Raw genomic sequence first — 10,227 nt, forward strand, 5'->3', positions numbered from 1 at the left:
TTATTTCACTGGTCTGCATTCTATCTATTACCTGCAGTATAGGTCCTTTCAATCTTCCTGTTATCTGTGGAGTTTACAGCTCATCTGTTGGTCATAAGTGTAACTGAATATTTCTGCTTATTAGTGGTTTTTTATAATTAAAATTTTATTTGTTTAATAAACTGTGCAAGTCTGATATTTGCTGTGGAGACAGAATTATATTACACTTTACTTTTCAAATATTTCAACCTCCATTTAGTGATTTTAGTAGCTGTTCAGTGTTAGTTCCCATAATAATATCACAACTCACAGTTTAATGGATAACGTTAACTCCAACTTCAGGGTACTCTACAAGATTTACCTGCATAAAGCTGTGACTAGAACTCCCTTGAGACAAAGATATACAGTACATGTATACAAAGTGGGGCTTTTTTATTGTTCCATCAATTCGTAATTTACAAAAAAAATAACCACTCCAAGAAAGTCAATCTTCAAGTTGCCATGTGCAAATAAACCAATGAGAAAAGAGCAAGTCACCGACTTTCCAAGTTCTTTCTCACAGTGGTTCAGCATGTACTTTCACAGGCTATCAGTCTAAGCATACAAATGATTTTTAAACCAAGTAGAAATCACTATAGACACATAGGTTTAATATTACTGTTGTAAGGTAACTAGCACAGATCAGCCTTCCTTTTAGATGATGTATTTTTTCTTGTTCAGTTTTGAGTAGGCTATTCAAGGTCAAACTCTAGAAAGGTGGATTCAGATTAATGTTAACCTGAAGATGACCTAAGAAGGTCCAAACCTTGTTTTGTACTTTATTTTAATAAAAGTTTTAATACTCATAACAGCAGCATTGATAATATATTTTTCATCAAGTGGGTTTCTCATCATCACAAATCTGTTTTCTGTTGTCAAGCCCTAGTTTGCTAAGTGAGCTTTAAGTCCAGTCACAGACCATCTTTAGGTTGTAAGAAGGCATTCAAATATTAATAAATGAGCCACATGACAGTTTTTTCCAAGATAATAAGGCCTACCTTAAAATTCCCTCAATTCACATGTAATTTAGGTTAATTTCATTTATTTTCATAACTTCATGTCAGCACCTTAACTTTCTAACACAAGACAATGGAGCACAAGCATGGGAACAATTACTTGAAAAGATGACTAAAGCTATAGGACTAAATAATTGAGAAAAAGATATGGTTTATATAACACTGTTACTACAATGTCCATAGAGGTTTTTCATTCTAATTCATAATGACTGTTAGTACTGTTTACAGTTATATGATGAATAAATGATTACATACACCATGAAAATATATTTTCTTCTCCTTAATCAAATTAACAAAAATCTAGAGAATAATTTAAACAATGTTTCTCTTCATTAAATGGTAAAAAAAAACAACTCCTGCAAACTGCTAGGTGTTAAGTTTTTTAAAATTCCCTTATCAATTACTTATGAGAAATGGCACAAACTTGTATTTATTAAATGATAAGTGAAGCACGTATTTAGATACAGCAGATTTATTGTTCAAAATCATGTTAGGAGAACTTTATTTAAAAAAAAAAAAAACATTGTCTTTTCTGAAAATTTTCAAGAAGACGATCTAATACTAAGTCAACTTTATATGAGAGAAATCTTTCAATTCATACAATTGAAATATTTCTCTCATATAAAGCTGACTTGTTCTAAAACTTGTTATAACTACTTGGACAGCATCTCTAAGATCTTTCCTTCTTCTTCTAGTTAATATGAAATGGTATGAAAAAACACTAGTTTCAGGATATAGTGATAATTAAAATGTTTTATAATAAAAGGTACACACTATTTCTTAAGTTATTTCAATTAATAGAAGCCTTCATTCAAAAACATTACAACTATTTCTTAGGTATTTCAATTAATAGAAGCTTTCATTGAAAAACATTACAACTATTTCTTGGGTATTTCAATTAATAGAAGCTTTCATTCAAAAACATTACAACTATTTCTTGGGTATTTCAATTAATAGAAGCTTTCATTCAAAAACATTACAACTATTTCTTGGGTATTTCAATTAATAGAAGCTTTCATTCAAAAACATTTCAACTATTTCTTAGTTATTTAAATTAATAGAAGCTTTCATTGAAAACATTACAACTATTTCTTGGTATTTCATTAATAGAAGCTTTCATTCAAAACATTACAACTATTTCTTGGTATTTCAATTAATAGTTATTCATTCAAAACATTTCAACTATTTCTTAGTTATTTAAATTAATAGAAGCTTTCATTGAAAAACATTACAACTATTTCTTGGGTATTTCAATTAATAGAAGCTTTCATTCAAAAACATTACAACTCCACCACATTTTTTTTCTACATTCATGTATTTTTGTATAAACAGGACTTTTTTGGTTATTCTTAAATGTTTTTTCAGAGAAATTTTAATCCAAACAACTGTGTTTTGAACCTTATTATCACTGACTTTTCCTGTACAATTCACTTTCAATGGGGTTCACATATTACATCATAAACAATAATTTTACGTTTTTGCTCGCTAAAGTTCTCAATGCAAAGAACTGACTACAAACATCACATGGCATCATTGAATTGCTATAGTTACACCCCAGTAACAATTGGTGAGGTTAACTGCCATATTGATCGCGAGCGCGCGTGCGTGTGTGTGCATGCACATGTAACTAAGAAAATCATGAACACACAAGTGATTTGGTTAATGTTCAGTTCAGAAAATGTGTTTAAAAGCCAATGGGGTCCATGAACCTAATTAGTATCTCTACAATCAGAACTCTGAATGTTTTGTACACATTATACATAAAGAAAAACTTGACATATAATTCTATAAGTATTACTTTAAAAATCCATAACAAAATAAAAACTGATTTTCCAAAAACCTCTTGATAGTCCATGTATTTCATCAACTCTTTTTAACAAGGTAATAATTTACTTATTTAGGGAGTTTATTTTATTCTGTATTTTTTTTCTTCTAATGAGAATTATATTTAGTGAACACCTAGACAATTCCAATAATGCATTTAATTATTTTTACAAAAGTTAAAATTTACTATAAAGATAGTTGGTAGAAAATGTAAGTTATCGAGAGAGGTAAATACCAGAAGTGTTTCCAATATTGTAGTTTTGCAAAACTAAAAATTAATCAAAATTTCAATTATTGAATACTAATGCAACCTCTGTAAAATAATATTACATGAAAAAAGATTTTTCCTTATACTTTTCTGGACTTTGATACATGTAATAACATTAGGCTCAGTGAATTTGTATCTTTGCAAGACATTTGTTTTTATTCTTAGAAATAAAGATAAGTTTCTTTACAGCAAAGTTTCTCCTCTTACTACAAAATTGAGAGTAGCATTTCCAGTGTGTTTAACATAAACCTAGCAAACTACATTAAGAAACAGTTTTTCAACAACACAAACAAATTTATTTCTTTAGGTTTTACAACTACAAATCAATTACTACTAGTGTTAAGTTCAAATCACCTCAATAATAATAATACAAAATATTATTGACAGAAAATGATGATTAAGCCATCAGACATGGGTGAAAAGCATGTCTATTCACAAGAGAATACATACAGAAACAGCTCCTTATTCAGTTTCATGGACACTTATTTCCTGTTTTCTAGATATATGTAGTGCTCTCTCTGTTTGTTTCTTCTCTAGCTCTTCCAAGTTCTCATTTCTTGACTCAGAACTTTGCCTCCGTGCCTATCAGAAAGCATATTTGAGCTGACCATAAAGTTTGTGCTATTGTGTAGTTCCCGATGGTTACAAGTTGTTACATTAACCATAAATAGCCTTCAATGTAGTTTTCTAAAATTAAGCTTTGATGGTAAAAATCAACACAACTGCTTAAACAATCTTGAAAACTAAAACTCCCACAAATTACTTATACAAGAAAGGCTATTACAAGAAAACACACCCAAAAACATGTTTTGGAGACTCAAAATGAAAATCAGAAATTTAATGAAACAGGTGATTAAAACAAACATGTAGAGCCAGGTGACATTATTCACTTGATTAATGTTTTGCGAGATTGGTATCCCAATATACATTAACATTTTTGTTTACTAAGAATCCAAGAGTGCAAGTTAAAATAATGTAGTTTTGACATTGGCTGTTATTTGATCTCTGTTTTTTATTAAACTCAGTTTTATTTTCACACCCATGCAAGAGTACTAGAAGTAAAATAACAAAAACAATTCAGGGTGTAAATTCTAAATTTGTTACATTACATAACTGCACTTTCTTTTTACTATCTTACTGTTTCCTCAGTGCTCTTAAGACAGAATTTCATATACATTTAAACATAACAGGTTAATGAAATCTTAATGATACTGACAAAATATGAACTGCACAAAAAGTCACATTACTCAAACAGCACTTCTAATTACAGCTCTGGTAGTTTTTCGCTCACTTATTTTGGTAAAAATTAGATATTTCTTAATTGTTCTTTACTTAAACTTGTATATTCATTATTTTAATACCTCTCAACTTTCTGTTCTAAAAATTTTAGACATTATGAAATCTAATTTTGATTAGTGAAGTGCTGACAAAAGTTTTACAAAATCCACTAAATACATGATAAAAAGTTCACCCACTGTCATTTAAAGAGCAGAGTACAATTAACTGTAAAAATACATTTTTCCTGACTGACTGACAAATATTTCAAAGTTCCCATTAAACGGTAAGAACGTTGCACAAGCTACTGATTTACCTCTTCCTTCTTGTGTTTCTTTTGCTTCTTATGTTTTTTGTGTTTTTTATGCTTTTGTGCTTCTTTTTCTTCTTCTTCACACTTTCTTCTTCAGATTCCTGTCAACATAAAACCATAGCATCAAAATGACAACTTTATAAACCATAAACAAGGACCACTAACCCTTAAAACACAAGCTTTTCATTAACTGTCACAGAACAAGCCCTCAGGTTACATAAAACATTTTATTCCCTACCATTTTGGTTATGAAACTTTACCAAGGGAGTTTCATACAGACTTTCTGAAAGACATTAAAGTATCAAATGGTATTTTTTGTAAACAGCAAAATAAGTAGTATACTGACATTATTATCAAAGGGATATTTGTAAATACTCATAGTTTAAGAGCACATCCATGGATTGTATGTTGAAACTAATGTTATAAACAAAACAAATATGATCTGTAGAATGTACATTCACTTAGCTTTATATAAATACACAAGTCCATTTTTTCTACAGTTTATGAATTTCCTTCCAAAGGTAAATTGAAATATCTTAAGCATATTGTTTTGTCTTACCAAAATTTTTACATTATTGAAAATCTCCTGAATTTAAGAATTATGTACACAGAATTATGTACTATGTACACAGATAAACTATGAAGTTCAAGTTCTAAGTACAGTGTATAATATTATAAACACAGATACGTTTGAAGAATAAATTTGTAAGCCAACAAGCTAATTTTTGGAACCATCTGTGATATTTTAAAAGTTCTGTATTAAATCAAAGTTTTAGAACTCATATCATATATTTCATGATGTGTTTACCTGCCCAGCAACAAAACGTTACTTTAAAAATCAATTTTGAAAAAAAAAGGTATTTTTAAACGCATTTCTCCAGTACACTGAAACATTAAAATAAGGGTTCAAGGGGTGTGTTTGTTAATCAGGAATGTTTTAAGATAAAAATATGAGTTTAAACAGAGAAAAGTCTAATCAGTTTCTATGCTGTAAGTCTATATTCATATGTTCCTATAACAGAAGTACTCAATAATATGGATGATTTAATTTTTCTGCCATGGGACATAAAATTTTACTCATTTTTGAAGTTATCTTTAGGTACAAATTGAAAAAAAAACACATTTTAGAACAAACCTGAAAAGATGGAAGCTTTTCTTTTGTTTTTTGTGGACTAGTACTTTGTGACATGGTCACATTTCAATTACTATATATGTATGTAGGTTATTACCATTTAGAAACAAATTATTAACCTTGCATTTCATAAAATATAGAACAATAAATCAAGAAGTAAAGCAAGCAATTACCCCTTTTTCTCTACAATCTTTGTACTTGGTTGCTGCTGGACATAGGTTGCTAAGCTTTTTAAAATTTTGCTTGTGGAGAATATATTAAAAAAAATTGTAGGCCATATATATACACTTGAATAACCAAAAAATCAAGTAACTACACTGATACCATAGAATTCCACTATAATTTTTATGCTTAGTAACTAAGATGTATTTAGATTTTAAAAATATGAAACTTGAAAGCAGACAAAAGAAAACACTAAACTTATTGAAAGTGTTGGATTGAAAGAATGTTTTAGCCTTTTCACAGATTACAGTGGCAGGAATAAATATTCTGGGGACATTCTAAGCTGTTGATTGGTCATTCACATATCAAATATTGAATAAGTGTATATAAGGGACCATTTTTAAAATAGAAAGATGAATGGGGCCACAGTGTATGGTTCAATATATAAGGTGTATCTCAGCAAAATTAAAAGATGAGGTTATAACTATATTCTAGTTTGTCAACATTGGTAATTTGAGTTCACAATTTGCATAAAACTATACTTATTTTAACATCACAATCACCTATATTTAAATGTGTTCTTTTAATATTTACTTTTATATTAAGAAATTAACTCATATAATATTACTTTAAATTATAATCTATAATTTGATTCCAAAATTATTCACATAAATTCATAAAATAGGAATTTAATAAAATTTTGAATGCAAGTAAACAAATGCAATGCCTTTGAACCCTAACCCATTGTAGAAGTACTATCGATTTAACTTTTATCAAGAAATGCTTAATCAAGTCTGTATTCAAATTTAACTTGTTACACCTCACAAATTGATGTATTTTCTTTTACAGAAAAAAAGAAATTAAAACAATGATGTTCTTATCATCAATGCAATCAGTATTATTGTAAAACTTTGATATTCTAAATGTTGACTGCCAATGCATGTTACCTAAACTGCCTAGTTTAATTGATACAAAGTAGATGTATTTTCTGATAGCCAATATTACCAATACGGTCATATACCAGTCCAAACAATATGTATATTATCAGTTTCAGTACATCTCTAATTTTTAACTATAGAAATACCACAGAAAATTCAATATTATAAAAGGGTAGAATGTTTGGATATGTGCCACAAGATAAAAACACACAAGGAAAGAAGAATCTTATTTCTCAATCACTATTTCAAAGTATCAACATTTTAAGTTATTTTTCAAGCACTTTTCCAACTGTATACAAACTTATAATGTTAATGTAACTATACTCTATATGTATAACAGCAATTTGTAAACAGATACAATATTAGACAATCATAGAAACAGTGAAGAAATGAATATAAAAGGCAAATACTACTGGAATACCAGCTCTTTATTATGTAAAAGTTTCTGTAGAAGAGTATAATCATGAACTAACAGTACACAATGTGTTTCATTGCCATTCAACCAACTGGAAAGTGCAACACCACTATAAAGCCTATAAAAATACAGGCATTATACTATGCCCATTAGTAATAGTGAAAATCCAGTCATGGCTATCATAACTGAAATACTACATGACTAACATGGAGAAATCAAGTTGGTTCAAATTTTTTGCTCTTTACTGATGAATCTACATTTAAGCAGTTTGGCAACAATTAACTGCAGTTTGTTTGATGGCAGTGGGGAAAATAGCATCATAGTCAATGTTCAACATCTACAGTGATCTATGGGTGTTGGATCAGTAGAAATTTAGATATGCATATATGCAAATAGAGTTGATAATTTACAAATACCTGATGGCACCTTTACTGTTGACAAATACCTGAAATTCTGATTAATCAGTAAAGAGCAAAAAATTCGAACCACATTTATTAGTTAATGTCCATTTCATACTTTTGAAATAGTTGCATCTTCTCAGCAGCATTTCTGGCAACCATTCATGTTCATGTGTGCCTTGCTGTTTCCAAGATAACATTCACACTTGTACTTAGAGTAAGATCACTTGCAAGATCTGTAATCATAGTCTGTCTCATAAAGAACATATTCAGAATATTAACATTACTTACAGAGCATCTGATTTTGTACCACAGTGTTTTTGTATTATTTGCTTTCAATTTCATATACGCTCTTTTAATAGTTTCTATGGAAAAATAGTTTTGCAACAACTTGATTTCTCCATGTTAGTCATGTAGTATTTCAGTTATGATAGCCATGACTGGATTTTCACTATTACTAATGGGCATAGTATAATGCCTGTATTTTTATAGGCTTTATAGTGGTGTTGCACTTTCCAGTTGGTTGAATGGCAATGAAACACATTGTGTACTGTTAGTTCATGATTATACTCTTCTACAGAAAACTTTTTACATAATAAAGAGCTGGTATTCCAGTAGTATTTGCCTTTTATATTCATTTCTTCACTGTTTCTATGATTGTCTAATATTGTATCTGTTTACAAATTGCTGTTATACATATAGAGTATAGTTACATTAACATTATAAGTTTGTATACAGTTGGAAAAGTGCTTGAAAAATAACTTAAAATGCTGATACTTTGAAATAGTGATTGAGAAATAAGATTCTTCTTTCCTTGTGTGTTTTATCTTGTGGCACATCTCCAAACATTCTACCCTTTTATAATATTGAATTTTCTGTGGTATTTCTATAGTTAAAAATTAGAGATGTACTGAAACTGATAATATACATATTGTTTGGACTGGTATATGACCATATTGGTGATATTGGCTATCAGAAAATACATCTACTTTGGTATCAATTAAACTAGGCAGTTTAGGTAACATGCATTGGCAGTCAACATTTAGAATATCAAAGTTTTACAATAATACTGATTGCATTGATGATAAGAACATCATTGTTTTAATTTCTTTTTTCTGTAAAAGAAAATACGTCAATTTGTGAGGTGTAACAAGTTAAATTTGAATACAGACTTGATTAAGCATTTCTTGATAAAAGTTAAATCGATAGTACTCTTACAATGGGTTAGGGTTCAAAGGCATTGCATTTGTTTACTTGCATTCAAAATTTTATTAAATTCCTATTTTATGAATTTATGTGAATAATTTTGGAATCAAATTATAGATAATTTAAAGTAATATTATACGAGTTAATTTCTTAATATAAAAGTAAATATTAAAAGAACACATTTAAATATAGATGATTGTGATGTTAAAATAAGTATAGTTTTATGCAAATTGTGAACTCAAATTACCAATGTTGACAAACTAGAATATAGTTATAACCTCATCTTTTAATTTTGCTGAAATACACCTTATATATTGAACCATACACTGTGGCCCCATTCATCTTTCTATTTTTAAAAATGGTCCCTTATATACACTTATTCAATATTTGATATGTGAATGACCAATCAACAGCTTAGAATGTCCCCAGAATATTTATTCCTGCCACTGTAATCTGTGAAAAGGCTAAAACATTCTTTCAATCCAACACTTTCAATAAGTTTAGTGTTTTCTTTTGTCTGCTCGAAGTTTCATATTTTTAAAAATCTAAATACATCTTAGTTACTAAGCATAAAAAATTATAGTGGAATTCTATGGTATCAGTGTAGTTACTTGATTTTTTTGGTTATTCAAGTGTATATATATGGCCTACAAATTTTTTTTAATATATTCTCCACAAGCAAAATTTTAAAAAGCTTAGCAACCTATGTCCAGCAGCAACCAAGTACAAAGATTATAGAGAAAAAGGGGTAATTGCTTGCTTTACTTCTTGATTTATTGTTCTATATTTTATATACATGTTGACCTTTACTGTTGACAAATACCTGAAATTCTGATTAATCATACCATTCCTCAAAAAAATACAACTGATTAGGTAGGGGGATTCATTTCTCAGCAAAACAATAATGAAACATTCCACACATATAGCAAAATGTTAATATCTTGACAATAAAGAGAAATAGAATAGTCACAATAAAGCCCCAATATGAACACTTTTGAGACTGTATGGGCTTATGTAAAAACTAAGAAACTCAAAAATTCATCAAATAACTTCATCAATAAAGAAAATTCCTGCAATTAGTGAATTATTATCAGTTTTACCTTTTCAGAGCTTTGAGCAACTTTCTCTCTTTCTTTTATCACAGCAGGTTTAACATCATCATCATTTTCTTCATTGAACTCAGCAATCTGTTTTTGGGATGTGGAGGTGATTTTGAGACAGATTGTCGCTTCTATAAAAAGAATCATAGTAACATCCTCTGA

The 10,227-nt window shown here is 29.0% G+C and overlaps 1 long non-coding RNA gene across 1 annotated transcript; it reads right to left on the reverse strand.

Moving 5' to 3' along the window:
• Positions 1–3,399: 3,399 nt before the first annotated feature.
• On the reverse strand, positions 3,400–10,227 carry LOC143240715 (uncharacterized). The gene is made up of 3 exons (XR_013021907.1): positions 10,066–10,227; positions 4,718–4,815; positions 3,400–3,708 (listed from the first exon to the last, which is right to left on the reverse strand). It is a non-coding gene; the product is annotated as an uncharacterized LOC143240715 (long non-coding RNA).

Source organism: Tachypleus tridentatus, chromosome 1 (genome assembly GCF_004210375.1).
Source record: "Tachypleus tridentatus isolate NWPU-2018 chromosome 1, ASM421037v1, whole genome shotgun sequence".
Taxonomy (NCBI): domain Eukaryota; kingdom Metazoa; phylum Arthropoda; class Merostomata; order Xiphosura; family Limulidae; genus Tachypleus; species Tachypleus tridentatus.